The sequence below is a fragment of the Photinus pyralis genome, unplaced genomic scaffold (genome assembly GCF_008802855.1).
Source record: "Photinus pyralis isolate 1611_PpyrPB1 unplaced genomic scaffold, Ppyr1.3 Ppyr1.4_LG1, whole genome shotgun sequence".
Classification (NCBI taxonomy): Eukaryota; Metazoa; Arthropoda; class Insecta; order Coleoptera; family Lampyridae; genus Photinus; species Photinus pyralis.
In genome coordinates this window covers 13,168,887-13,196,185 of record NW_022170249.1, presented here as the reverse complement: position 1 = coordinate 13,196,185, position 27,299 = coordinate 13,168,887, and the positions used below count along the sequence as shown (strand labels likewise).

The window sequence follows — 27,299 nt, the reverse complement described above, 5'->3', positions numbered from 1 at the left end:
ATGGCGTTAAATTTTCCTTTATTCCAAGTGTCTATATATCAAATTTCGTTTAAATTCTTCCATAAATAAAAAAAATTGGCACTGCTCATGCGCAAAACCAAATTTTGAAACTGGCGTTAGATTTTCATTTATTCCAAGTGCCTATGTATCAAATTTAATTCAAATACTTTTATAAATAAGTAAAAAAGTTTGCAATTCGATTAATAAATGGTCGAGATGCGAAAAGGGCACTGTGAATTTTGTATCGATTCGACTCAACTTTTGGCATTGCGTATTCAGTTCATAACTAATGGAGATGTCAAAGCGATCGGACATTTTTAACCAAAGTTCTCGTTCACACGGACAGATGGAGGGACAGACAGACAAAGGAACAGACGGACAGACCAACAGACAGACGACAGATGTCATTTATTTTTAAGTGGATTCAAATACATTCGAGCTGGGTGTGATCGAAAAGTCGATTAAAAAAATTCGGTTACAAACTCTTGCGACATATTTCGCGCCGTGTTGGGGCCGAGTTCGACTGCAAAATTGTGGCGGGCGGTACGATTGTGCACGCGGAAACAACGATTTGTGGTTTCGATTGCTCATAGACTACAATGCGTAAATCTATCTCGCTTATGTCTTAAGTCCAGGGGTGACATTTACTGATTTACATCCACGCGCGCTCTCAGCATGGCTACTTCCACGTTCGAACTGTTCGTCTGTTTGCAGGAGTGTATACTCCAAGTTCGATGAAATGAAGGCCCGCTTTACAGATTAAAGTAAAAAACGATGCGAAACAACGAACGAACTATTGTAAAAGAAACCTATAACACTCGGATGACCTCTAGCGGCGAAAATAAAGAACTATGTCAGCCATAGGAATAACGGATTAGAGTAGAGCGTTAAGCTACATAGCCGGAGGTCGGGTCTTCGAACTTGAGGTAAGCATTTTTCATTTGTGACAAAGATGGGAATTCCATTGGATCAGTTTCGAGGTGCCGGCTACTCCGAATTAGATTTTTCTAATTCGTAAGGTAAAGACCGGAGTAGTATAGTACAGGAGCACCTCTAAAAAGCGTTATGCGGGCCACTCTGTAATTGGGCGCAAACCTGTTAAGGGTCCAGAACAAGAGAAACATAATAAATAAATAAATAAATTTAAGAGTGCTAAACCAAGAATATGCCGGAAAAGTAAGTTGAGAATGCACCCAAATCTGCGCGGAAAATCCCACCAACAGATGAGACAAGTTTTTTCGGTATGCCAGAGAATCTCAAACAATTAAAGCAGTGACCGCCAAATGGATTCAATTGGGTTCCGTTTTTGAGATTTTTAAGTTCATCGTTGCTCTAGCAGAGGTATAGAATAGTTTTTGCCCGACTTTTTTGTAATAATGGGGATAGTCTACCAAAACCAAAAATGACCGCTTCGAATTACCCTCTAACGGTCGTTTTCGTTGACTAAATTCCTAGCAATTCTCTTCGGCTATACTATATACTGAATATACCCTTCTAGTCCAGGGAGTGCGAGGTGTCTGATACTCTGATGAACATTGAGATTGAAGTCAATAGAACAATCGTCCCCCTTGAGTCGAAAATGTTCGTTGCTCTATTATTCATTACATGTTTTATTATTTTTGTGATTGTCCCACTATTGGTACAGCTAAACTGTAGCGCAATAGATTTTTTCTAGATTTTATATCCCTCCAACGACACGGTTTTCACCATTACAATAACAATTCCGCGTATGATATCTTTCTCAATTCGCGCTTGCATTGAAATTAAATTAGACGCAATGTAGCGTTCAAAACTAATTGACATAGCATAGATAGGTAGATTAAGGTTGTCAATTTCACGAGAATTGCCAAGTATTGATTGTAAGCTAGTTAGAATTTACCTTTACTATTAATTGAGATAGAATTTAATTGCGGTAAAATCAGTTAGACAAACATGGAAATGTAACTATTAAACATTTTTTTTTAATCTCAAGCGATTATGCCTTCTCACCTTTACACATCAAGTACTTGCATTTGAAGCTACATACAAAGTATTTCATTAAATTCCCGTGACCGTTTTTTCGGAAATAATTAAGTTGGTGCCGCAAAGGTAAAATGTATGTTACGTGACATTCTATAAGTGTTTGTAATGTACTATATGCGTAAATCTACGTTGTTGATAACTGAGAATTAGTGCTGTGCCCAGATGTTTTCGTATTAGGTGAAACTTATTGATAAATTTTAATCTACAGCTAATTAAATTGATACGAACACCAAATATAAGGCAAATGTGATCCATAACTTGGTTTCGGTTAAAAACTATTATTATTATTATAATAGCTTTGTTACTAATGGTGTTTTATATATCAGTGTGGTGTGTCTCTGGGTAATAAAAGGTGAAGCTGTACTTGTGGCCAGATGAGTGAATACATAGCTTACCATAAATATAGTTTAAATGACCACAAAATGAATATTTTTTACTGCAATACTTTTTCCTTAGTTTCCTTTCAAATGTGTTCACCACAAACTCATAAAGGTTTTATTTATAACACTTTTGCTCGTAAGCGTAATTGAAACATAAGTGTGAAATAATTTATTGTATTAGTACACCTACTCTGATTAATCGGATGTTATTTGTATTAAAGAAACTATTCTCAGCTTCCTTATTTAGTATATCGATTTTTAAAGTTGTGTATCACTACAAATGTATTTGTTGTAATTCTTATAATTCTGCAAACTTTTAATGACTTTGCAACAGACGTATGAAAATAGTTCATTCTCAGTATCGTTTAATTTAGCGAAAATGGCAAGAAGTGTTATTCTATTATAATATGTACATACAGGGTGATTCCTATAGTACCTGCCACCGTTTGGGAGCGTATAGGGGGTGCCTAGGGGAGTATTTTGATATAGGACACTTGGGGTCGGAAATCAAAATAAGGGCGCCAGAACCAAATTTATCTTCTGGAATTTCACGCCTGTATGTAGGCAACCCAACCGACCGACGTTTCGCGCGGAGCGATACAGAGCGAGTTAGCGCGAGGAAGCGACATGGGAGGGAAGGAGGGAAAACGACAGTCAAAAGCAATAACGTTTACAAGTGTTCAACGTGGCCACCGTTGTTCTCAATGCACTTCCTACATCTAGCCAACTATTATTATACTATTGCCATAGTGTTTATTCACTTGATACGCGTCGTTGCAGACGGGATTTCGTGGGTTTAAACAAAATTCTGATCAAGTGTCAGCCACACATCGCCGCCTGAGATCGCTCCGTGTGCACCGCCGGCCGGTTGGGTTGCCTACCTACAGGCGCGAAATTCCAGAAGGTAAATTTGGCTCTGGCACCCTTATTTTAGATTTCCGACCCCAAGTGTCCTATATCAAAATACTCCCCTACGCACCACCTACACGCTCCCAAACGGTGGCAGGTACTATAGGAATCACCCTGTATAATTCGTAATCAAATATATAATTTTAACACTACCTTAAGTGCGTACTTCATTATCACATTTTCTTTGGATGATTTGAGGAACGTGATTATACCACCATAGTACCAAAATATACAAATATCGAAATCGAAATGCCGAGAATAAAGAATATTGAAACATAAATTTAACTACGTCGTTACAATTAATTAACAATAAATTTATGTCTTGAAATGAATTAATTATCACAGTAAAAATATTATTTATCACTTACAATTTATAACAAAACCTCTTACGGTTGTTTGGTCTTGGAGCATGACCAATGGACCTCTCACTTCTTCAACTTGGTTACTTCGTATGCAAGTTTCTACCCAAAAAGCTCGTTGTTGAACTGAATAATCCAAGAGGATTAAAACTAAGCATTACAAGATTTGTCAAAACCTAATTCGTGTTTACTGATGAATATGTGGCACTTTGCCTACCTGGAAATGTCAAATGTCGTTAAACGAATCAATTGAGTATCGAATTACAGAAACAAGGTAATAACAATTACACTATTTGGAAATATAGTACACTTAAATTCACTATCGGACAAGTATTCGTAAAGAAATCGTGATAATTTTAGGGCAAAGAATACGGTCGCACATGCAACTGACAAAGCAGACTATACAGTGCATAAATACAAATCGTCTGTATATCAAACTCCTATGTTCAATTCTCAAATATACATGCAAATGCCCCTTAAGATATGCAGCCAATCTTACCTACTTTCAAATTTTTCAAATGTTTTTCAATAAGTGTGAATATCTAATTTATTTATTAGATTAAAATCAAGAAGAATTGCAGTGGAACTTTTTTTTCGAATTTTCAAAAACTAATTCCAGATTCGTGATTTTCATATTCAAAAACCCCCAGATACCAAATTTCGTCGAAATCAGAATTTTTTTGCACCCCAAAATGCGCTCATTCGTGGTAGGGAATTTTGAATTTTTTTTTCAAAATCGAATAGAACATAGGTGCCACCCATCTTTGTAACTCATGGTTGCTGAGAAAAAAATTAATGAAGAAATCCAAACTTCTTTGGGGGTGGCTCCCAAACGAAACACATTGGACCCTCGGTTTGTTTGGAAAAAGTGATTGTCTTGATCCCCTCTATCACCCAATTGTTTTTTACATATGGTCTTGTAACACCCTGTATAGAGACCATATCGAAGCATTAGAGAATGTAGTCACACAGTTGGACGGACCGATAGACTGATAGACGCAATGGTGTTACAATCTTACGAATAGTTCGCGAAAGTGTAGGTATACTTCATGGAAATCCTATGGAACATCTAAACTATGAAACTATGAAAGCGTTCTATTATTCTATTGGCTCATTAGAAAAAAAATGAATATTTTTTGTTACATAGAAGCACAATTTGAGGCAGTCTTTTGGTTCCCAAATTTTTTGGAACTGTTGAGCAAATTTGTTGCTCGATTTGTAGGATATCATTAATTGTATGTTGAGAAAACATTCACAACTACAATGTCTATTTTTTTATAGAATGACTACAGGAACATTAAGATTCGCATGCATTCCAAAAAGAATTGCTTTATGTAAAAATAGATTGTAGATTATGGGTACACATGTAATTAGTTGTATACATTTACCACTGCACGTGCTGTCTACGTAACTATTGTAGTGTAGTGTACATAGGTACTTTACCAAGGTCCTTTACAAAATTACCTTGATATCCGTTTCGTCGGTACTTATTGTTGGAATTGTGTAGGTATTACAACATTATGTCAATCGCTCTTCTTCAGGATTAGGTCAATGAAATCGTAAAAATTCAGATATTGCGGAATTCTTGTATCAAAGCAATCGATTTCGTTTCATCAAATTTGTTTTAATTATAAGGGATGGTCGTAATCCCTGAAGAATTCAAATACGTCTAGTGTTTTCACGTTTGCGGTTGGTACAAGAGATAATTAACAGGATTTGTTCCTGTATATACGTGTGCTGATTTTGTGATTATTTTCCGCAAAATATATTAGAGTATTTTAATTAAGGCAATTTATAGCAGGACAATGGCCAGCTGTGTATTACAATGATGGAATTATGTACAAGGTACGTGACTTTAGACAAAAAATATTACCTTCTCCTGAAGTCAAAACACAAATTAGTCATGAATGGACTACTGTTCAACAATCTCTGTCTTTTTACTGCACTGTGGCTTCCTTTCAATTTACATTCGTCATCGATTCGCCGCTTGAACTTTGATACACAAGTTTTGCATACTCAAATCCATCGATATACTTTTCGTGGTGTCGTAGCTATACCAGGTGATCGAAAATTACGTGGTAGTTTAAAATTATTAGAAAATGGAAACATTTGTTGCACTTGCAAGACTTCATTTAAAATTCAATTATCGCGCAATAGAGGCGGAGAAATAAAAAAACACATAAAAATCGGTTCCTGATGTGACAGAAAAAACAATAGATAATAGCAAAAATCCGGGGTTGTTCAATTTTAGTATTATGAAATGTTAATTGTATGATAACTTCCTTGTCTGGATAGGATTTTCTACTATTACTACTATTTATTTGTTTAACCCTAGAATATTGTTGTACGTAAAAATTACGTATAATTCCAAATTCTGCAGTGGTGTACCCGAAGTATATGTATGCTTATTGCTTAGCAGATCAAATGGCATTTCTTTGTTGAGCTCAACACGTCAAATTTACGTATCAGCAGTAATAGTAAGTGTATTTTATTAGAGTTAGTGGAGGTTGTAAATAAAGCGCTGGAAGTCGTATCAGAACAAATATTACTATTTAAATATATCGAACAAAAATTACACGTTAATAGAAAATATATATTGACAACACCACTTATTTATAAAGTTATCTCAATGGAAATCGTAAATAAAATTTGAAATTCTAACACGCTCCCTTTCAAATTCTAACAATATTGCCATATTTCCCCCAAGCGAAGAAAAGAATGACAACAACATACTGCCCAAAATTGTAAAAAACCAATTTGTGGAGATCACATAATTAAATTGTGTCCCAAATGTTTTACTTAAATTTCTGTTTTGTGAAAATAAAATTTTAAAATTTGATGTTTATTTATCTTTTTTTATGTCATAAGTCATTTGTGTCGCCTTTATTGCCTTACATTCGACTAATACTACAACATCTCCTTTTTGCCTATCAATTTCCCATGTACGTACATTTCACGTGTCAATACTATTATGCGGTACAAAATAGCAACAATGTTCTAGGGTTAAGGATTGTTATAATAGGCCTTTGTTGCCGGATATTGAACTGACCATTTACGGAGCGAATTGACCGCACCGCGTCCCTTACCAATATTCGTGGAAAGACACGAATCGCATGACTTCAAAAATAAAGTTATCTAGGATTTTGAGTACCTACCTCACTAGCTGAGCTTTTTAACTCGGTTGCTCTACACAACTTGTTAAAATTGAGTAAACTATTTTCACTTTGAATTTACCATTTTAATGTCTACGAAGAATACCAATACCTAATTAATAATTAATTAAGCTACACTTTCAAACAGTGTGTGTAAAATTTACACGCGGCGCGGCGTGTGTAAAGTAGAATCGTCCGAACGATATTTGCTTTTTTGTGCACTTTCAAGCAGCCCTAGAAAAAGTACCTAGATACTTAACGAAACAGGAAGAACTGTTAGGGCGCGAAATGAAATTAAATTGTGATAATGTGTACGACTCATGGATAATCGTTGTGTATCCCCAATTTAATGCTAAATTTAATCTTAACTGCTTTTGTCTCACCTACAGGTGTAATAAAATATACTTAACAATGCAATTAATTCCTTCAACAATGAAATTAATTGGCAAGGAAGTAATTGCATATAACAAACAATGAGACGAGAGCTGTTAATCTTCCTAGACGAATTTAAAATGTGTAAAAATGTCTGACAACCCACACTTTTTAGAAACAGTACTAATTTAAAAAATGTTGCATTCGAATGGTTTTTACTCGTTTCACTTTAGCTGTAAGTTTTTAGGTATAAATAAAAATCGGGTTTTGCGCATTTGCTGTAGTTTTTGGAATGTAGGTACGTTTGATTTGATTATTTTAGGTGCGTTTTTTCTAAGCTAAAAACTAATCCTAGTGATAACGTTCGACTTTTGATAAGAAATTTATAACACGACCCCCGTACAGGTACCTCTCAGTTCGCATCCCTTTGAAAAAAGCCCTAGATTTAACAATCCAGGGTTACAGTGAGGTGTTTGCTTAAGGTAACAGCAGCCGCCCTACAGTGTTGCAGGTTTATTTATATAAAACACATATCCTGGGACGCTCCGTTTGGCATTTTATTTAGATCAATCTCCATGTCAAAAGAGCAGTTTCGTCCCTCTAGGTCCCCACCCACCACGGACCTCAACAAGGAGGCGTCTATCCAGACGCTAGGGGTACTAGAAGAATATAGCTTCGATAGGGTAGCAGAAAAGAGGCCTCGCTTTGGAGCTTTGGGTCTACCATCAGCTAGTCAGTCAGTTCATCCGCTATTACGGGTTGCTTCGCACGTCACAAAATACGATGGTGTTGACTTAATCTGGATTCTCACTTGGAGTCGTCATATCCCAGATCTCGAGTCTGGTGTTACACGGCCCCTTGATCACTAGAGGGAGAGTAATACACTTGTAATTATTATGAGAGCAGTACGCGGGTAGGTACTTTTTCAATTATCTGTGATGTTTTCGCTGTACCATGTTTCGAAGTGTTTGGAAGTGTTTTCATAAGCCTTTTTTAACTTCTTTGACGATCTGGAACATCCATGTATATTCTAGGTCAAAATCTAGGTCCAAATTATCGTTTAAACGTATAAAAAATTGTAATAAGTGCTTTCTAATATTTCGATCTGGCTGTAATTTCATAGTGCCTATATCGATTTTTAATGAAAGATAGTTCACCTTATTTTCTTGTCTAGAGTTAAACAGGAGTATGATGATGTGTCAATTAGTTATAAAACGATATTATCATTTTTAGCAAACGTATTATAAACGTTAGGGTTTGTTTAATCGTCCATCCCCTTTCAGACAAACTTACGGCTCTCAGTTTTACGATCGTTTCGCCCTCCAGTAGTAAAATGACGTCACGCAGTGAACAACAGTTGAAAAAAAATCACGTCATAAAACTTGTCGCATATGAATCGGGAATTACAAGTCGAAAAATATGAATTACGATTCTTAATGCCTTTCATAGTTCCTACTAAAGAAAGCCACTTCCCTTGGCTGAGGCTATAAAATACGAAAATAAAATGCGAAACAACTATTACAGTCGTGCTCTTTGTTCTTTAGATTGCTTAGCATTTTGTTTGTTACCATTAAATGCAGGGCGCATCAGGGTTTAAGACGCTGTAAAACTTACACTTTGCTAATTTTATCTCAAAATTTAAATACGGTAAAAGGAAAACAACCGTACGTGAAATAGACACTTTTTTTGCTGCATTGGATATTTGCAATCGGAACGGAACGAATGACTTTTCGCCACATTTCTACCACTGCAACCTTATGCGGAAATCTATTTCTTAAAATGTTCACATTTTAAACGTTTCACTGATTTTAAACGTTTCACTGTCGACCGATACGCACTCACAAACTCGAAAATAATTAATAATTATGATTTGAAACTTTGAAAGACAATTTGTAATAAGTCCTAAACTATAACCTTGTTACGCTGTGTGATAAACAATATACGAAAAATCACATACGATTTTCAGGAGGAAATTTTTTTCCATTCAGGTCGCATTCGGAAACCAGACTTTTAATTCGGCTCATATTCAATAGCGCTGAACTCGTAGAAATCGATTGGCGCTGCGCTGCTTCTTTTCGTTCTCGAGTTAGACGAGGAACAGACGGACCGACAGACGGACAAAACCATCAAATAATATGGGAATTTTTCGAAAGAAAAAAATTCCCCTGTAAATGCGGTGTTGTTTTTGGAAAAATCTGTAGGGGCATTGCGTCTCTGTTTAAGCTTTTCTTGATATATTTCCAATGTTCACCGCTCCTTAAATTACCCATTAGAAGATTTCTAAAAATCTTAGAGACCGAATCATCGCAAATCCAAAAAACGAATCTGAGGAATTTTGAAATTGGAAAAGTCCGAAGTCTCTTATGCAGTTTGGAACTCTTATTAATCTTGAGGGTGTTATAAATCTTTAATAACTTTAGGAGTTATAATGATTAGGAATATTATTGATCAGAGTTCTCGGAGAGATTAGAAATGTGAACCTTATTTTTTTTATTCCTTGACATTTGCTGATTAGAGAGAGATTATGTGTACTGATTGTCTAGATTTGGGATAGTGCTCGTCAACCTCTGGCTTATGGTACTGTCGGTGTATTTAAATCCGTATTCCCTTTACCTAGTTTCAGTATTACTTACGGGTTTGATGTTGCTGATTGTTTGTGCATTTCTAGCTGGTGTCTTCTTCTTTCCAGTGGAGGACATTTGAAGAGTATGTGTTACGCAGTTACGTACCCCTCTTCGTCCTGGCTTTCTATGGCTCATGTGATGGTCACATACAGTTCACCTTGAAAGATTGTGCAGTGGTTTCCTTTTTTTACCGATTTGCACACTTCGAGATTCACGCTGTACCATCCAGATCCCGTTTTTTTCGCAAACTTGGAACGGTCTGTGCAGAAGGTGGGGTTCTGGTTTACCGGCGTCGGGATCTTTTCAAGACCATAATTTGTGGTTTCAATTCCAGGATTTGGAATCTTGACTGACGATGCGATCTTTACGAATCCAAAGTTTTGACACTGTTTCATGCTAGTCTGTTTGCACCCATTTTGTATTCCGCTATCGGGAAGATGTGTGTAGATGCTGTCTACGGCTCACTTCGCTGTAGGTTCCGCTACACATCATGCTGTAGGTTAGTAGAGGGCGTATCATTTATAGTTACGATTTAAATGTTCCTACAGGAACGGTTGCAAAAATGGATAAATTCAAATGAAAACACACAAAGCCCACTACTCGTCTCCTAGAGCAAACTTCAGAAACTAAAATTTCTTAGTAACGAAGCGCCCAACTTAATACGCTTCTAGATATCAAGTGTTCGGCAAAGCTCGTCGACATCACAAATATACGGCGTGGTCACAACACAATGGCCCGTATGAATAAAAGTAAGCAAATGCTTATACTTCAATTCAAAGTAAATACTCGTAAGTGCTCCTTCGCACTGGGCGACTTAGCAGCGCTTCTAAGCAGAAGGACAGGACACAGTGCAGCGCTGCTAAACCATGCTAAACAGACCTGTATGAAAGGGCAGTTACGAGTATTTACTTTGTATTTTATTATTATTTTATTATTATTTGAGTATTTAATTTGAATGTGTTCGGGCGGCTATTGGCAATTGCTTTGGAAAAAAATTGATCTTGAGTACTATTTAAGGACTAGTTCTTGCACTCGCACGTCCAGCTCCTTTTCAATGTTCTGGTGACGTGTTCAAAACGACCAAATCTAAATTATCTGATCACTTAAAATCCCAAATTGGACTAGCTAATGCTCCACAAATTGCCATATGGAAGTGATTGATGGTTTTTACTTTTTGCATCTCATTGTATTTTACCTGACGCAGACATTTGGAAAAGTAGTTGAGTCAATTTTAATAAAACTAGTGCCTCCCATGAACTGATTGAGAACGGGAAAATCGATCAGAGATTAATATTCCATAATTCTTCTTCTAGTTCTTCATTTGAAGACTTAAAAAGTATGTATTGACTCTGTTTTAAATTTTTTTTCAATGCGTTCATAATAACGCAACACTCACAAATTGATATCATTTCTTTTTCAATTGTTAAAACAGAGTTTTAAAAAGAAAAACGGCATTTTGTTCTAAGCGCATAGAATGCGGACCAAAAAAATATTGAGCAACAAGGAGTACAAGAAAGTTTAAAAAAATGTTACTTTTCATTCGAAATTGATTCCACTACCTTGTCGGAAGTCCATGAAACTGAAAATGCTCAGAATTATTTTTGTCAACTCAATGTGGACCAAAGCAACTGATCCATGTTGTGTAAACCTAAGCCTTGATAGGATTGCGGTGGGTCGTTGATTGAAGGTGCATTAAATTCAACATGGTTCATTGGTGACGCGGCGCTGAAGAACTTTTATCGTCAAATGGTAACAACTTTGAAGACAATGATGTCACAGATGAAACTGGTACCTACTTCAAACGAAAACTCCAATGTTTTAGAATCAAAAATAAAGACAATTTCGGATGACGAAGAAAAAGGCGATGTAACAGCAAGAAGAGGACGAAGAAAGCGAATTCGTTTAAATTTAATTTTTGTAACAATTTTTGTGTTGTAAAAAAAGTATGTTTTTCCCTATTTTCTTCATAAAAAATACCAAATCCGTAACAATTTCCCAACTTTCCAAAACCATGATGTTATTACTTCAATTTCTGTAAATTTTAGTTTTATTCAACAATTTAGTACTTTTCAAAACATTAAGTAATTCAAAAACCCTATTGATATAAGCAAAAACTACATTTATGCAGAAGTAGTAGTAGGATTTCCTATGTCTACTTTTACATGATAAAAAGTCTCTTGAAAGACGCCAAATTTTATGCAACCAAAGTAACTACCTACAGCAAATATTAATTAATTTGAATATTATCGCTTTGACTTCCCTAATTCTAATTTCGGTTCGTGTGCGATGTATTCAACTAAAGAAAAAGTTGAAATTTTCTGTGAAGCTAAAGCAACAATATTCAAATTAATAATTAATATGACAGCCAGATCTTTATTTGTTTCAAGAAGTTATTTTGGTTGCATAAAATTAGGAGTCTTTCAGGAGACTTTATCATGTAAAAGTAGACATAGGAAATTCCTATAGGAAATCCTTATGTCTACTTCTTTATGAATATCACTTATATCACTGTATAATTTCTCGTATAATTAACCCAGCAATACCTTTTTACACCTTGCACCCCATAGATTGCGGTTGACTAAGAGCTTGAAACTATTTTTTTGTATTCTCTACATTATTTTCTTTCACATGACGTTGGATTCACTCAAAAAACACGTATCTGGGATTTTGAAACAAAAATTAATTACAATATATTTAATTAAAGGTAATTTCGATTACATTTTGCCTAGCAACCTTGCTGTAATCTATTCCGCTAGCATGGGTATCATTCATAAAAATTAAGTTTTATAATAGTTATTTATGTATTAAGGGCATAATAGTGATGTTTATATTCTCGAGGGCGACGAGTTAAAAAGCTCGAGGGCCTATGGCCCGAGAGCTTTTAAGTCGCCCGAGAGTATAAACATCAGTTTATGCCCGTGGTACATACACAATTTTATGTTTTACAAATAGTTTTCTTCGTCAAAATTCGTTTACAAAATAATTCATTATGTTTGATCGAGTATGCGTGGTTCGAATTTGTTAATGTGATTGAAACCATCCAAACGTCAAACGTAATTTTAAATAATTCATTTCATCCTGAATGAGCTAGAAGTTCCAGAAACTATACGAAATAAGGCTAATCTTGTGATTTAGTAGCTATTGACAATTAATAATTGACGTTTCTAATTTTCAATGACCTGCAAATATTGGTTTGTTTTGTCATTAAGTATAAATGAGTTACTATGGTGATACTTAATGCCCGCATATCACAGATATAAAATGTGCTATGATAGGTTAGTAAGACATAAAAAAAATTACAGATTTCGCAATCCATGCAACCATCGGAAACATTGGGAAATGATAACTGTATAACGCCAAATACCTTTATTCACCCGAAATCACAACGTACACTTTCTGAATAATACGCTTCATCCGTCTCATCGTAACATGCTCGTAATCCTATTGAAGGAGATGTGCGAGAATTTTAGATTGGAATTAACAAAGCAATTGCGCACTATTAAGTAAGTACCGTATCGACAGTATCCGCGACTTTTCTTTAATCTACCGATTGTGGCCGAGTACAGTACAATCAACACTTGACGCGACACCACTGTCTTCTTTTCTGCTTGCCGAAACTGGTAACTTCATAGCCATACACAAAACATAAGCATTTCCAATACTAAAACAGTTACCTGCAGATTCAAGCGGCCGATAAAAGGCCCTGCCAAACAGAGCGCAGTCTGCGACATTTGTATTCTATGTAACCTGTTAAACGCGGTCCGCCGCGCGGTCCGAATACTCCTTCTGTTTGACAGAGGTACAGTGCATTTACGTAGAATCGCTTATATGATATAAGTATCGCATTTCTCAGACCGCACTATGTGTGGCAGGGGCTTTAGACTTCGTCTCATAAACTTGAATGCACAAATGAAAGCCTGTTTAAATCCAAAGTGAGATAGTTAACCAAAAATGTATAAATACAATCAAACGACACAAATACTTTTTATGACCCCATTAAATCGTAGCAAATTTATGCTTATTGCTGCAAGAACTTAATTAATTTAAAAAGCATTGTGAATCATTTTTTTTGTTAATAAACGAGAGACATACCACTATTTGTAGCAGCAACAAAAATTAAATGTAGGAAAAAAATTGTACGCCTTTAAACATTTATCTATTTTTGTTGCATACTGATGGTGAATGATATCAGAGCTATTTAATTGTCAAAAACAAATCAAATCAAGATCCATTAGACACATATACAGAAAGGGAAGGTGTCCTTAAAGAATCTCTCTGCACGAACAAGTTAATCCAAGCACATTCCGCTGTTCCCATTTGTTTGAGCCAACGCACAATGGACGGTTCCTCTACTTTCTCGCCTTGTTACCGCTATAATAGCTATATCATTTTACCCACCTTAATTTATGTCTTTATATTACCCCAAACAGCTGTTGTGTAGAAGCCAAAGGAGGAGCTAAAGTATTCTCTATCTACCATTGGGTACAATTAAATGAAGAACTTGCTCCGACCAAAAAAATACTAACGTCTTTCTAGTAGGCCATTTGTAATCTAGCTACGCTATGGCGAGGACAGACCTACCAACGACCGAACAAAGGAAGCATTGTGAAAGGAATTGGCAATTTGACATGGTATCCGTACAGAACAAAAATTAAACTTAATGGGCACATAACAGTATGTAATCACGCTAATTGTTAGTTTTTATACCAAACTCGCAATCGTTTTAGTTTATATCGTGGGTAAAGTTGCTCTGTCGAGTGCCTCCTGCTCGGAGGTGCAGGTATTTTGTCATAATTATTCCGGCTTATTTATGTTCGAGTCGATGTCTACGTTGATTTATGACATATTCTTGTTGAAGATAGCTATTAAGAAATTAGTGTTACGTATAGTCTCAAAATTGGGGTAGTAATTTAAATCTGATCGACCGAAGATCGAAAACCTAATAGAGACCTTCATACGTGTTGTCTACTATTTTTTTCTAGATCGTAGAAATTTCGTTCAATTATTTGAGATGAGTCATTATGCACAAGTTGATGGTATCTAATATGGTAATCATTTATTCTTTACAATTATTTATGTTGGAAGAGCCGACATATTTTATGATTACATTTTAAAAGAAACATAAGCAGTGTGTACCATACAAATGGTGAGGTACAATAGTATATTAAGTATGGAGAACGGTAAGGGATTTTTACCGTTCGAAGACAATTGTTTGGAGGAGGAGCGAAGCGACGACTCCAATTATTGTCTGAGAACGGTAACCCTTAACGTTCGACGTGCTTATAACATTTTTTGCGCGATCGAAATTAAATTTATGCAACCAATATAAATATGCACTAAGAAATTAACGAGCAGAATAAATCGAAATGATCGAAGTGGTATGGTGTATATCACTAGGTAACCAGTTTATTTGTCAAAATTGAAGTTAATAATTTCATAAAAATGTGCATGTGTCTGATGTAGTTTACTAGCTTTGAACTTCCTTTATGACTTTATGAGCGTCTTGCTATAGGAAACAACAGCACAAATTGTACGTTTAATGTACCTAACAATAATTAAAGATTAAATGTAATGTAAGACTGTTGATTTTTAAAAAGGCGTCGGTAAGTATTTTTGCTGTTCTGTTTTTAGATCGGTAAGTAATTTTGACGTCGTCGTAATCATAGCAACTGGTAAATTCTACCTACTGTCATGGAAACACCCATGGTAAATAGTCAGAAATGACCGATCGCGCAAAAAAAATTATTTATAATTCCACGTTAGAACTTAAAATGCCCAATTGAATTTCAGACTTTTATCTCAAAATCTTGAATTGCTACACTCCCTTTTTCAATGATTGTAATTGTAACGATATACTACTTGCTACAAGGAACCCAATGACGAGTTGACTCGATTATTATCAGGGAAACAGTGTGCCTAAATTTCTAAAAATGTATAGATGAAGTTAGTCAATGATCAGCGGATTTCAACTAAAATATAGGTATTTTGCAATTTTCTATACCAGTTAGGCGATACCGGAAACAATCGTTGACTTAATTACCACCCGCAGGTTAGTAAGGGAGGTATTGCATTGGGGTACAAAATAACCCCACACTTTTTTTTACGGAAATACACGTGTTGAACCACCAGGAATTCGGATTCCTCATCAAACAACATCATTAATTATCAAAAATCGTTTTTGCACGACATCTACTTGGCCGTGAATGTTTTCCATAAACATAAAAAGAACTGCAAGTTTGAATAGGTATTGTCTTTATCTCTGGCTTCGGACTCTGCCTAAAAAAATCTCCTTTGTTACAACTAATTATTTTAATTGTTAGGGACTGTCGTGAGTTGTTAATAAAACACTGCAATATGTAAAATATCTTTCCTTTTTAATGCGCCCACAGTGTTGTGTTCAACGACGAAACAAAACATATCTATTAGTGACTTATTAATATTTTAAACACGAGCGGTGCGTGCTGCAAATGAATATAATAGACAAGTAATTGTGGTGAGTTATACCAAAGAGTAGGTACTCTTTGGTTATACCTGCTTCTCACATCTTTATCTAGAGCAGTACATTCAAGGGAAGGAAAAATGCACATTATATACTGTACCTACATTATATTATATGTGCATTAGGTATATTGTAGGTTGGCATATGAAATGATTTTATAATCGAATCTTTCACTTATGGGATTGCTAATTTTTCCTTGCGTTATTATAATAAGAAGAATAATTGTTTTGATTTATAAAATTGACTAATTAGGATGAAATTATATGAGCGACAGTGTAACAGCCTCGTTACATAAACCAAAGTTATTTTATTTTTTGGTTTGATCGGTTATGTTTATTTAATTAAGATTCATGTATTATTTTGTATTTAGGGTCATTTATTATAATTATTGTAGATAACATTTTTAATTTGCCTCAGCTAACTCATTGTATAGATAATGTAACATAAGTCTAATTCCGTGATTTATTTAATTACAATTAACTTACAATAACATTCTTGAAATGGATTCATTTATAACAGTATTCTTCGCATCGACGCCTCCAAACGCTCCCGTCACGTCACTTCAAAATGTGACAATTTTGATTCATTGAATGCAACAGTAAGAAAGTCATTTCATAAAAAAAAACTGAATCTTGCTTAAATCTCCATAGGTGCGGTCGTACGCAAATCTTCTTTTGTTTCTTCTTTATGCACTGGTAAATATGGGTGGCTATAACTACCTACAACTGTTTTCAAGTAATTAATTTTCAATTTCTACATCCGTCATTTTCTTTATAGTCAAAAGAACCGAAATTTACGTAGATTCTAAAAATGCAATAAAAACTAGGGGTAGCCATTTAAAATAACGAAGTTACTAGCTACTTCCGATACTTCCGGAAGTGCAACCATTTTGAAAATATTTTACATAGATTCGGCCTTCAGAGTAACAACCTAAGTACAAATATTCAAAAACCTCCCTATTTCACTTTCCCAGTGACGTTTTGACTAAATAAAATAAGTAAATCAAATTGTCAAAATTGAATATGGACATGTATAAGCGAAAACCTAATTCACTCGGAATTTAATTTATACCTACTACTTTATAAAATTATTATTATTATCATCATCACTCCCTCCGAAGGCACTCGCACATTTTTTAACGCATTTTCCAACTCTTGTTTGCCCTGTTTTCATATGGAACCAACCTTTAAGAGAAACCCCAAGAGGGCACGAAACCTAGCAAATTATTATTTTTTTTTCAAAATGAGCAGATTTTGTATTGATTAAGCCAATACATAATGGTGTGTAAACAATGTCGGCCTGGACATTGAGGGTTAGACGTAGGCAGTTCAAGTGAATACGGATGTATTAATCAAATTCTCTTTACAACAACCATTTTCGTCGGATTATTTACGAATAAACACAACGATCTTGCATATCTGCTTTTTTATTTATTTTATTGTAAAGGAAAGGGTATTTCTTTGAATTAAGGTTAAGAAAATTTTTATCGCAATTTCTGTTACCTATCAATTTGTTTTATTAATGCATTTGTGACAGCTCCGGCTTGATTTATTGGGTTTTCGTTTATTTTGTAAAAGAGATATGGTGGCTTATTGTTGACTTGTCCAGTTACCAAGGGCCCTTAATTGATATAGAAATTTCAATCCAATCTAACGAAGGAAGTCCGTTTAAATACCGGAGTACGTGCTTTGAAGACGCTTTTTCGTCAAGTTCGAGGCCGGAGCGCGGTCCTTTGACGACGTTTATTGCCAGTTTCGAGGCAGAGTTGTTGTTTTGGAAGCCGTTTTTTATTGTATGTGTTTTTATGATTATGAATCCATAAGAATTAGATTTGGAGAGAAAATTGATTCATTTCAAATCGAGTTGTGAAAGATCATTAGAGATAATATCTACATTCATGGGTACCTACATCCCGATTATGTGTCGGGTACATTTTTTTAAATAAAATCTTATGCCTGTTATTGTTAATTGATTGCATTGTAAAATAAGGTCAGTTCACCAATTTAATATCTAATTTAGTTGGAATTACCTAAAGAAAATCTTATAAATAGAAAAAAATGTGTAGAGTGAAACGTAATCAACTAATCATATAAATTTTTGGATCAATATATCTGAATTTTGCGATCATTTGGTGTTTTGGTACATGATTGTGACCCCGGGTTTTATTTGCAAATCATTTATTTTTTATAGTTTGAAACTTGGTTTTATGTTTAATGGATGAAAATTAGGGTAGTTATAACAGAACTACGATTCTACACCAAGCATGAACACAAATTAGGCGCATTTCTATAATTTCGCCACTGTAATTATGTCAGCCTGAGTAATAACTCTTTAGTTAACTAAAGTCCACCGCTGAAACTTAACGACTTTGCGTTAAAATTTTCGCAATCGTAACAACCGCCGAACATAAAACGGCGTTTCTACTTTATTTTGAACGTTTCCCTATCTAATGTAAGTGCATTCAATGTTGGGAGGATATTCGATCGTCCTTACTTATAACTTAAATTTCATTGTGGTGTGAGGTTATGTCAGTACTTAGTCGTAAAAATATATTACTATTTAATGGTTTCTGTTTCCACCTGAACTCGCAGCTGCGATCTGCACTCCGTCTGCAGAAATTTCTAAATTAAATTCTAGATAAAATATATATTATCCGACATAAAATACTTTTTCAATAAACTATCGTAAAATTGTTTTTGCAAGTATAAATCGCATTTCGGACGGTAGTAAAGGGACATCAAATTAAAAAGGTAGACGCGTATATCTGCAAAATAGGTTCTTTGTTAAGACTTTATAGGCGATTTACCCCGTAAGCAGGGAAGCGCAAATGATCTTGTCTTACGACTTGGATGTTATCTGGATTTGTAACAAAAGCACCTACTACGTTTAGCTTTCAAATCGAGTATACCAATAGGGATGAAAGATATGTGCGCGCCCTATACTCGGCGAAGGATAAATTCATTATGCCGGTATTTTAATCATATAGCGTATAAATTCTATTGCGCCAATGTACCTTGAATATTAAAATTGAGTTTGAAGTGTATAAAGGTGCATTCAAATTATAAATATGCAATCGGTTGTCTACTTTGTAATTGCTGCAAATTGTGCTGCGCATAGGTAATTTATAATCTCAGAATGCATCTCACTATAGAAATATTACAAATTGAAACTTTAGACGCCGAAAAGCTGTCACACTAGACAATAGGAAATATGAAAGGGTTGCTTTAATGGAAACAACTGTGGAAGTGTAATATACTCGTACTTCAGAATTTATCCTCGACCTTCGAGTGACTTGTTTAATTAGTTATTGCTATGTGTGTAGGTGAGGTGCACTTCACATAAATTTCCATTGCTTCGACAAGTGCAGGGCGCCTAAGAGAACTAAAGGAAATGCTTCGTTTATGACAGAAATACAGGGTTTCGTATTAAACGAAAATAAGGTCACTCACTAGTTTCAAAGGAATATCGAGCGAGGCAATAGCGCATTAGCAAAATTTCCCATTTTACTTTTTTTACGCAATGTCAGTACTAGTAGAAAATTCTCGAGTTTATTTTGTGTAGTTGACCTGTCCGTATCGTGTACCCGATAACGAACTTGTAGTAGAGGGCTGTTCTGTTCGCTATAGTTCGTAACGAGAAATGAACTGTGACATCATTAAAAATTCAAGTTCCTGATGTCACTAATGATTGAGATATTAAACTCGACTCGTTTTCTTCTTATCCATTTCTCCTTCACTTTCCCCGGTCGTAATTATGTAGGTTGGCGGTCCGTGGTAGCGGGGTAATTAATGACGAGCTCTTCCAGGGCAAGGAGTAAACTGCATTCACTGGGACATACGCATTTTGAGTAGATCTTGTAGTTTTGTGTAAGTATGGTTTAAAAAAAATTGGGAAGACAATCTTAAACGTACAAAGTCCAACCTCACCTCAGCCGCTCAACAATTCATCATCTTGAGAGGAAAGGGGCACCTAAAAGACGCATCCCTCCGTGGACATTTACTCTCTGTAATTGCTCGTGTAATATAAGTATGGATATTTTAAAATTCTTATTCTTGACGTCGATCGTTAGGTTGTGTTATCACGTTCTATTACTGTGTGTGAGAAACTTTTCATTTCGAATATTTTGGTCGTGATGATGTAAAGAATTTATCTGGTTGATTGCGGTCAATACAATATGCGTCACGGTTATATACAGGGTGAGAATTTGAAAACTTACCACCCCCCATATCTTAGTAAATAAACGAGATATTTAAAAAAATCAAAATCCGTTTCGGTAATTCGGAGGGGGAATCACAATGACATAGTTGGCGACGCACCCGCTCACACCCCCCTGCGCCCTAGCCACCACAACTTTTAAATCTTAAACAGTGCCCCCCACTTCTTATCGCAAAGGACCAGATGTGACCTTTTATCAAATACACGCACCTGACGATATGTCTGACTTAAAACAACCTATCTAAATTGAACCTTAGCGTATCTTTACTAGCTTATAGTTTCACTAACTGTCGATCGTTCGGGCACCTATCTCGCCGATGGAACATCGTAGCGCCTTCGTTTTTGAACATTAGATTTATACTTGTCAGTTGTTCTAGTATCGCCTAGTTGAAAGCTACCGCCAACGTATATTTCGAGCAAAAGATCTCAAGGTCGTTATGTATCATCAATTTTGTTAGAAAAATATCCGAATGCAATGAACTTTAACTACCACAAAAATATTTGAAAACAAACCATCTCCCTAGTGGCGATTTTAGACAATTTTCAATGTAAGTATGTGAACATTCCTATTTTCTAGTACCAAAAAAGTTAATGCAAATTGTTTAACTCCCTGCTCAAAGTTCAGAGATTGTACTTGTATTTGATTTTCCATTTACATTCTATTTAAACACTTTGTGATAGAAAGTTTAGTAATTATCGTTTTCAATTATAGATATGCACACACGTGTCGGTATTTAATTGCAAATAAGGTCAAGCAAGTAATTTATTTACATAATTAAAATGCATGTGTACTTTTTTCCTATACGATTTTATGATCGAATGTCATCACAGATCTTGTCTTTCATAGATACTATATAAATCGCGGGTATCAACGATTCTTCATATACCAGGACCTTATTACGTTGAGTGAATAATCACTCGACGATTATTAGCAATTTTGGAAACTTGAAAGAGCTAGAAGAGATAAGTGATCATAAATTGTAATCCATTATTGTGAACTTAGCTCCTCATTTACTTCTATTAGAACACTGCGTAAGAGATAAAAATTGAGTTGAGAAGTAACATGTGGCAAGGTCTCTGGTAGATTTTTACCACCCACACCTTAGTAAGGGAGGTATTGCATTGGGGTAAAAAATGACCTCCTCCCTTTTTTTGACGGAAATACACGTTTTGAAACCCGAAACAGAAAACCGAATCAAACAAAATCTGGATAGTATCGGTCGGTTTGTCTGTGCTCTCATTTCCGGCTAAACGACTCAACCGAATGGAACCAAATTCAATACACATATTCTTCAACATAAAAGGAGGAACAGGTTAGATTAGAATTGCGCATGCGCAAAAGTGTCAAAGGAACAAAAATCTGTTTTCAATATTATTGGCTAAACGACTGCAGGTAGGTATCTGTGAATTTTGTTTGTGTTCAGAACTTAAAAATATAAGAAGCTTAGAATTAATGATTTTGTTTATATAACTCTAATTTTGAATGATTTTTGGATCTATGTCTGTTGTTCACTCTAGAATTTTATTAAGTGAATATGCATTTTGTTTTTGGCTTTGCGAAAACGGTATGGTCTGTTGATAATGGCGCCAATGTGGAGAATGCAAGTGGAAGCAAGACGATCGTCTGATGTAATTATATATTGTACGCGAATTTGTTAAATGTTTTGAAACGACAAAAATTTATGTAAATGCACATTATAACTGAAAGATGAGTTTATTAGCTCGCAGAACCATATACTAGCATTTCCATAAATACCTCAAAATGCACTCCTATGGAAAATGCAATACTATCTTCTTTCATTGTAGGAATATCACCGTAAAACGTGTAAGTACTTCCTTGAATTTTTTATTGACCTACTTTCTAAGGTCGGATTTACGCGAAGCTTGAAACACGATTAACCTCACCCTCTTTACCCACGAGAGACTGTTCTCTTTTATTTTTATAGCTTTATGAACTGAGCGAGTTTGAATCACTAAATTAAGAATTTCTACGTATCTATTTTGCGTGATTGTAGGCAAATGGAACAGCACCCACGGGGAAAGTAAGCTACTATTCTGATTAAATTGTACCGAATGAACTGCCATCGGGGAAGGAGATATTGATTTTGCTGCACTTAAAAAACTTCTAATCTTTTCTTATTGACTCAACTTTTAAGCGTATACATAGCTATATGAAAATAGAACCAAAAGTGCACCATCGTGTAGATCATCTTTTGAAACTTCGCAGAATCGGAAACGGATATTTTTTTTCAAAAACGAACGACCCAGCGTGTACTGTATTGGGTTTTGTATTGTAATATCCTGGCGTTTTTAACGTTGATATCCCTCAGCGATCGTGGTTACAACAATCTCAAACCCCAGAAACATCTAACTGCCCATGGGCGTTCCCGCAGGATTCTATCATCGGACCAGTATTATTCCTCATCATTCTAAATAATCTGCTTCGCGTAATATGTATATTGTAATGACAGTGGGTGAAATGTTACATATTGCCGGCGGTAGATGTAAATGATGCGATGAAACAGGGGGCAGATTATGTCAGAATTCACTACGCGACAAATCTATTCTCAACCTTTGGTTCAAACGGCTTATTATAAACCTAAATCCACGGACGCAAAGGGGGGAGGGGAGGGGGTTGCATTATCATGTATCAAACATCGCAAATGATTATCCGCGGACATGTTTACCCTTAGAAGTAATCAAGTGGTAGTGTCAAAGTCAGTGAATTATAAGTTGAATAATAGTGATCAATGAGTTAGTGGCAGATAATAAATGGCGCAACGGTTTCTCCCGTGGTCAACAATATAAGGAATCTTTATGGAACAGAATGTGGCGCTTAAAAAGCAACTTGAAGTACAAAACCAGCTTGTCAGCGTCTAATCCTCCAGATCCAAGTAAAAGAATCGCCGGATTAATGAAGCTTGTCAATTCCCTTCTACCAAAACACGAGAAGCCTCCATTCGTTGACGAAGCTATTCCCCGTCGTCCAAAAACTACCATCAAGAAGGCCACACGTCCACACAATCCGAAGTTTTCTGAAGTGGACATGGACGACTCCGACTCCACACCGGACGATCTCCTTCGGTCTCCGTGCAATTTTCATCAAGCGGCGACTACCGTAAAGGTTCCTCCGCCCTTGCCAAAACGTAGGGGTGGAATTTAATACTTACTTTCTCAGAGGTACACCTGGTGGAAACGCCATGTTGGATCTTTACAGACCTAGGCCACAAGGTACTAAAAGTTACAAGAATGTGTGCTAGTTCAGGACGAGGAAGACGTCCATGGTTATGATGCAGGTCGAGAAGTCGATCCATGCAAGAGAATTGTTTCAACTGCCAATTCCTGGATCACCTTCAAGTTTGTGTAGAAGCGCCCCGCAGAAGGCCATATAGGGCGGTGCCACTATTGCCAAAGATTCGGCCACGCTGCGAGCGGTTGTCCCGCCAGACCCAGATGCGTTAAATGTGCAGGACTGCACCCCCAAGGGGACCTGTTCCAAGCAAAAGACGCGCGTTGTGCTGTAACTGCGGTGGCGGGAGGATAAAAGTATACTAAGTCGCCTTGGAGCTCAAGTAAAAACCGCAATTAGGAATCACTGGAACGTCAAATGGAGGGAAAACTCGAATCGTTTTACCCTCAAGACGGCTCGCTCTGGAGACTGTCCAAAAATATTAAAAGAGAGCTCTCTGGATGCTCTCTCTGCACGGTTTAAACGGCGTCGACGCAACAGTGCGTTATCGCCGCTCCCGGATAAAGGTGTCGCCATCCTGGTAGTAATTCTTAATGTCTCTTGGGTAGGAAATGTTATCCTGGTGCGCGGCATCCTCGCTCGTCTACAGGCGGAAGTGAAAAATCTGAACATCCTATCCAGCAGTTTGGTTTTAAAGCGCTGTTCACCGCCGGCGTTCCGCAAGGTTCTGTGTTGTCGCCTATACTTTTCAATGTCTACGTTGTCGATCTACCCCAGACCGAAGGAGCAATCCTGGCTACCAGTGCTAGCCCTGCTGGCTACCAGTTCTAGCCCGCTCAAAACACGCCCCCATGGTGGAATTCCGACCCAGAGAGCCGCCAACGAGGTAGCAACGTGGTACATCGGCATAAACTCCGAGAAAATCTCGGCGACCTTCTTCACTAGAAGCTGTAGAAAACGTAACACTTTCTGATACGGATTTGGAATGGCGCGACTCCGTTAAGTATCTGTGGTGGTTCTAGATCGTCAGCGACTCTGGAGAGAACACCTGGCGTCCGCGTTCATAGGCAGACTTTACCCGCTTATTGGCCGAAACAGCGTTTCCAGATAGTGCAAAATCGGTTTCTATTCTTAGCGGTCAACGCCTCGTGGTACCCGCAATACACGCAGACTTGAACGTCCAAACAGAGTCCGATATCATGAAGGACGCCGCAGTTACGTTTCTTGAAACCACCGCGAGCCACCCAAACCCAGAAGTCGCGAGAACCTGGGACAACGACTGCACAACGCTGCGAAGGCACAGGCGGCCCAAGCACTCCCTGCAGCACTAACTAAAATCAACACATGGACGCGAAGTGCGATGATCCGGTCACCGATTACGATGAAATTTTGCAGGATCGCTTAACAAATTTGTAGATCGGAGTTCCTGAATTGTCTATGTTGACAAAAAAATCAGGAAGGTCCTTTTAAATTTCCGTTAGGTATGAACTGAATTGCATAAAATTCTAAATGTGCATTAGTCGTATAATACGCAATGCCATACCCAGGAGCTCGTTTGCTATATTTGTTTACACATTTACTATAATTTGTGCGCTTGAAATCTTAATTTTTTTGTAACTCGCTTAGGATTGCGAGCAATCAGAGCAAACACTACTATACGCTTGTTGCATTTTGATCATTGATTAGCCAGATCTCAAACATAAAACCTGCTCAGTTTTAGTGATCATTTTGGGTCAGAGAGACTCAAAATTTTGATCTCAACCCCCAATTGACAGACGAAACGGTTAGATAAAGAAAATTGGCTCTGTTGTAACCCTTGGTTATTACTTTGCGCCATTATTTCATGTGTATGTCTTAAAAAAATGGACTGCGATGTGCAGATTCAAATTTCTTATTAATGGATTTTTTTGACATTTTGAAAGGATGTGCATACCAACAAACTCACAAAAAATCGTACACTAAATAACGCAGGCCGCCTATAAAAGTGAATTGAAAGCACATATCAAACCAGTATATTAAGAGACAAGTGCTTAATGAAGCCTTTAAAGCACGCAGAATGAGTTGTAAGTGCTTTAAGGACCAATTATACACGTGTTTCTTATACAATATAATGTAAAAATAAGGGATATAAAATAAAATCATATTGATATTATACTCGAATACAATTAAGTGGGCTGTTTATTCATAATTCCATGACCCATGCTGATCATGATGTCACATGACATTTGATTATAGAAAGCACCGTCTTTATAAATAAAATTACTTCGGTTGAAAAAGATAATGCATCGTCCATTCAATGGCTTGTTGCAAAAGCAGGAGAAAAGTTGGTATGGAACAGATTTGACAGCATACCCTAAATTAATTACACGCTGATGCGAAAGCTTCAAGCCTTCAACTAAGGAAGAAGGAAAAAGATTTTTTATTTCAGTCTCAGATGACAATTTCATAACTTAGCAACCTTTAAAGCACTTGTATTTAAAAGGCTCGATTTCGCACGCAACAAAAATGCTATAAGGCAACAGCGTTCCGCGAAGAAAAGATTTCCGTGGGAAGTTCGAACCCTTTGAACTTTTAGAGGCTCTTGTAAAGGATAACGATCAAAGTACTTTGTACTACAAAACTATTTATTCGGGCACAAATTTTCACACAAAATCGCACATTTCAGTAGGGTTTTTTTTTTGCAAAAAATGTATGGTACCTTTCATCTAGCTCTGTTTGCTAAACGTCAACGTGCTATTTAAGCTCGACGCAACTACGCAGCATTTTAAAGTCGAAAGACAAAAAGCATTATTCATTAAAACAGACTTTTCAGATATTTATGTCAATAAAGAATGCAGCGAGCGTGCAAAAATCTCACGAAATTGAATTATTCAGCTTGTCAGCGGCAGAAAGATGCCACAATTCCGATTTGCGATCATGAGAGTACACGTATACAAACAAATCAATTACCTCCGTTCATTAACACGCGCCCAAGCTTCTGTATTCGCGTGTAACGCCATTTTGGCGTTAACTCACGCGTTAGAATCGCGAAAATCAAATTTAAAGGAATAGTTTTAACTTATACAAGTAACACAATTATAATTGCTGTTAATGCTCTAATTAAATTAAAAAGGGTCGGCTTTTCACACAGTGCGGAGTATAATTGTACTGAGGTCTGTGTTACACTTTTAAAAGTACACTAAGAAGTGATGTAATTAGTTTAATTTTCTAAACGGTTACAACTACTTTCGAAAATAATGAACATTTTCATTCACATATTGTACTTATATAAACGCAATCGGCAACGTTTACATATTTAAGTATAAGTAATATAAAAAATGTGCGGTAGTTGAGCAAGATTTCGCTTTGCCCTGTTAACTTCCGTAATTATGTACCTACGTGTTAACTGTATACATCAAGAAAGAAGCAATAATTAAAACTACAGTAGGTACATATGCATTGTTAGATTTAGATCCTTCGAAGTTGTTTGCGGATTACACGTTAGGGGCAGTTGTATGGCTTGAATGAGACTTTTTCACTTTACCTACTAGTGGTGAAATTAGTAAACGCATTATCCTCGGCATTATCGGTCTTTGTT

General features: G+C 36.3%; 1 protein-coding gene across 4 annotated transcripts in view; it reads left to right on the top strand.

Moving 5' to 3' along the window:
• The window catches only part of LOC116159167 (protein doublesex-like), a 75,333-nt gene that overhangs the window by 27,434 nt on the left and 20,600 nt on the right, over positions 1 to 27,299 (top strand). The gene's annotated exons all lie outside the window — the stretch shown is intronic.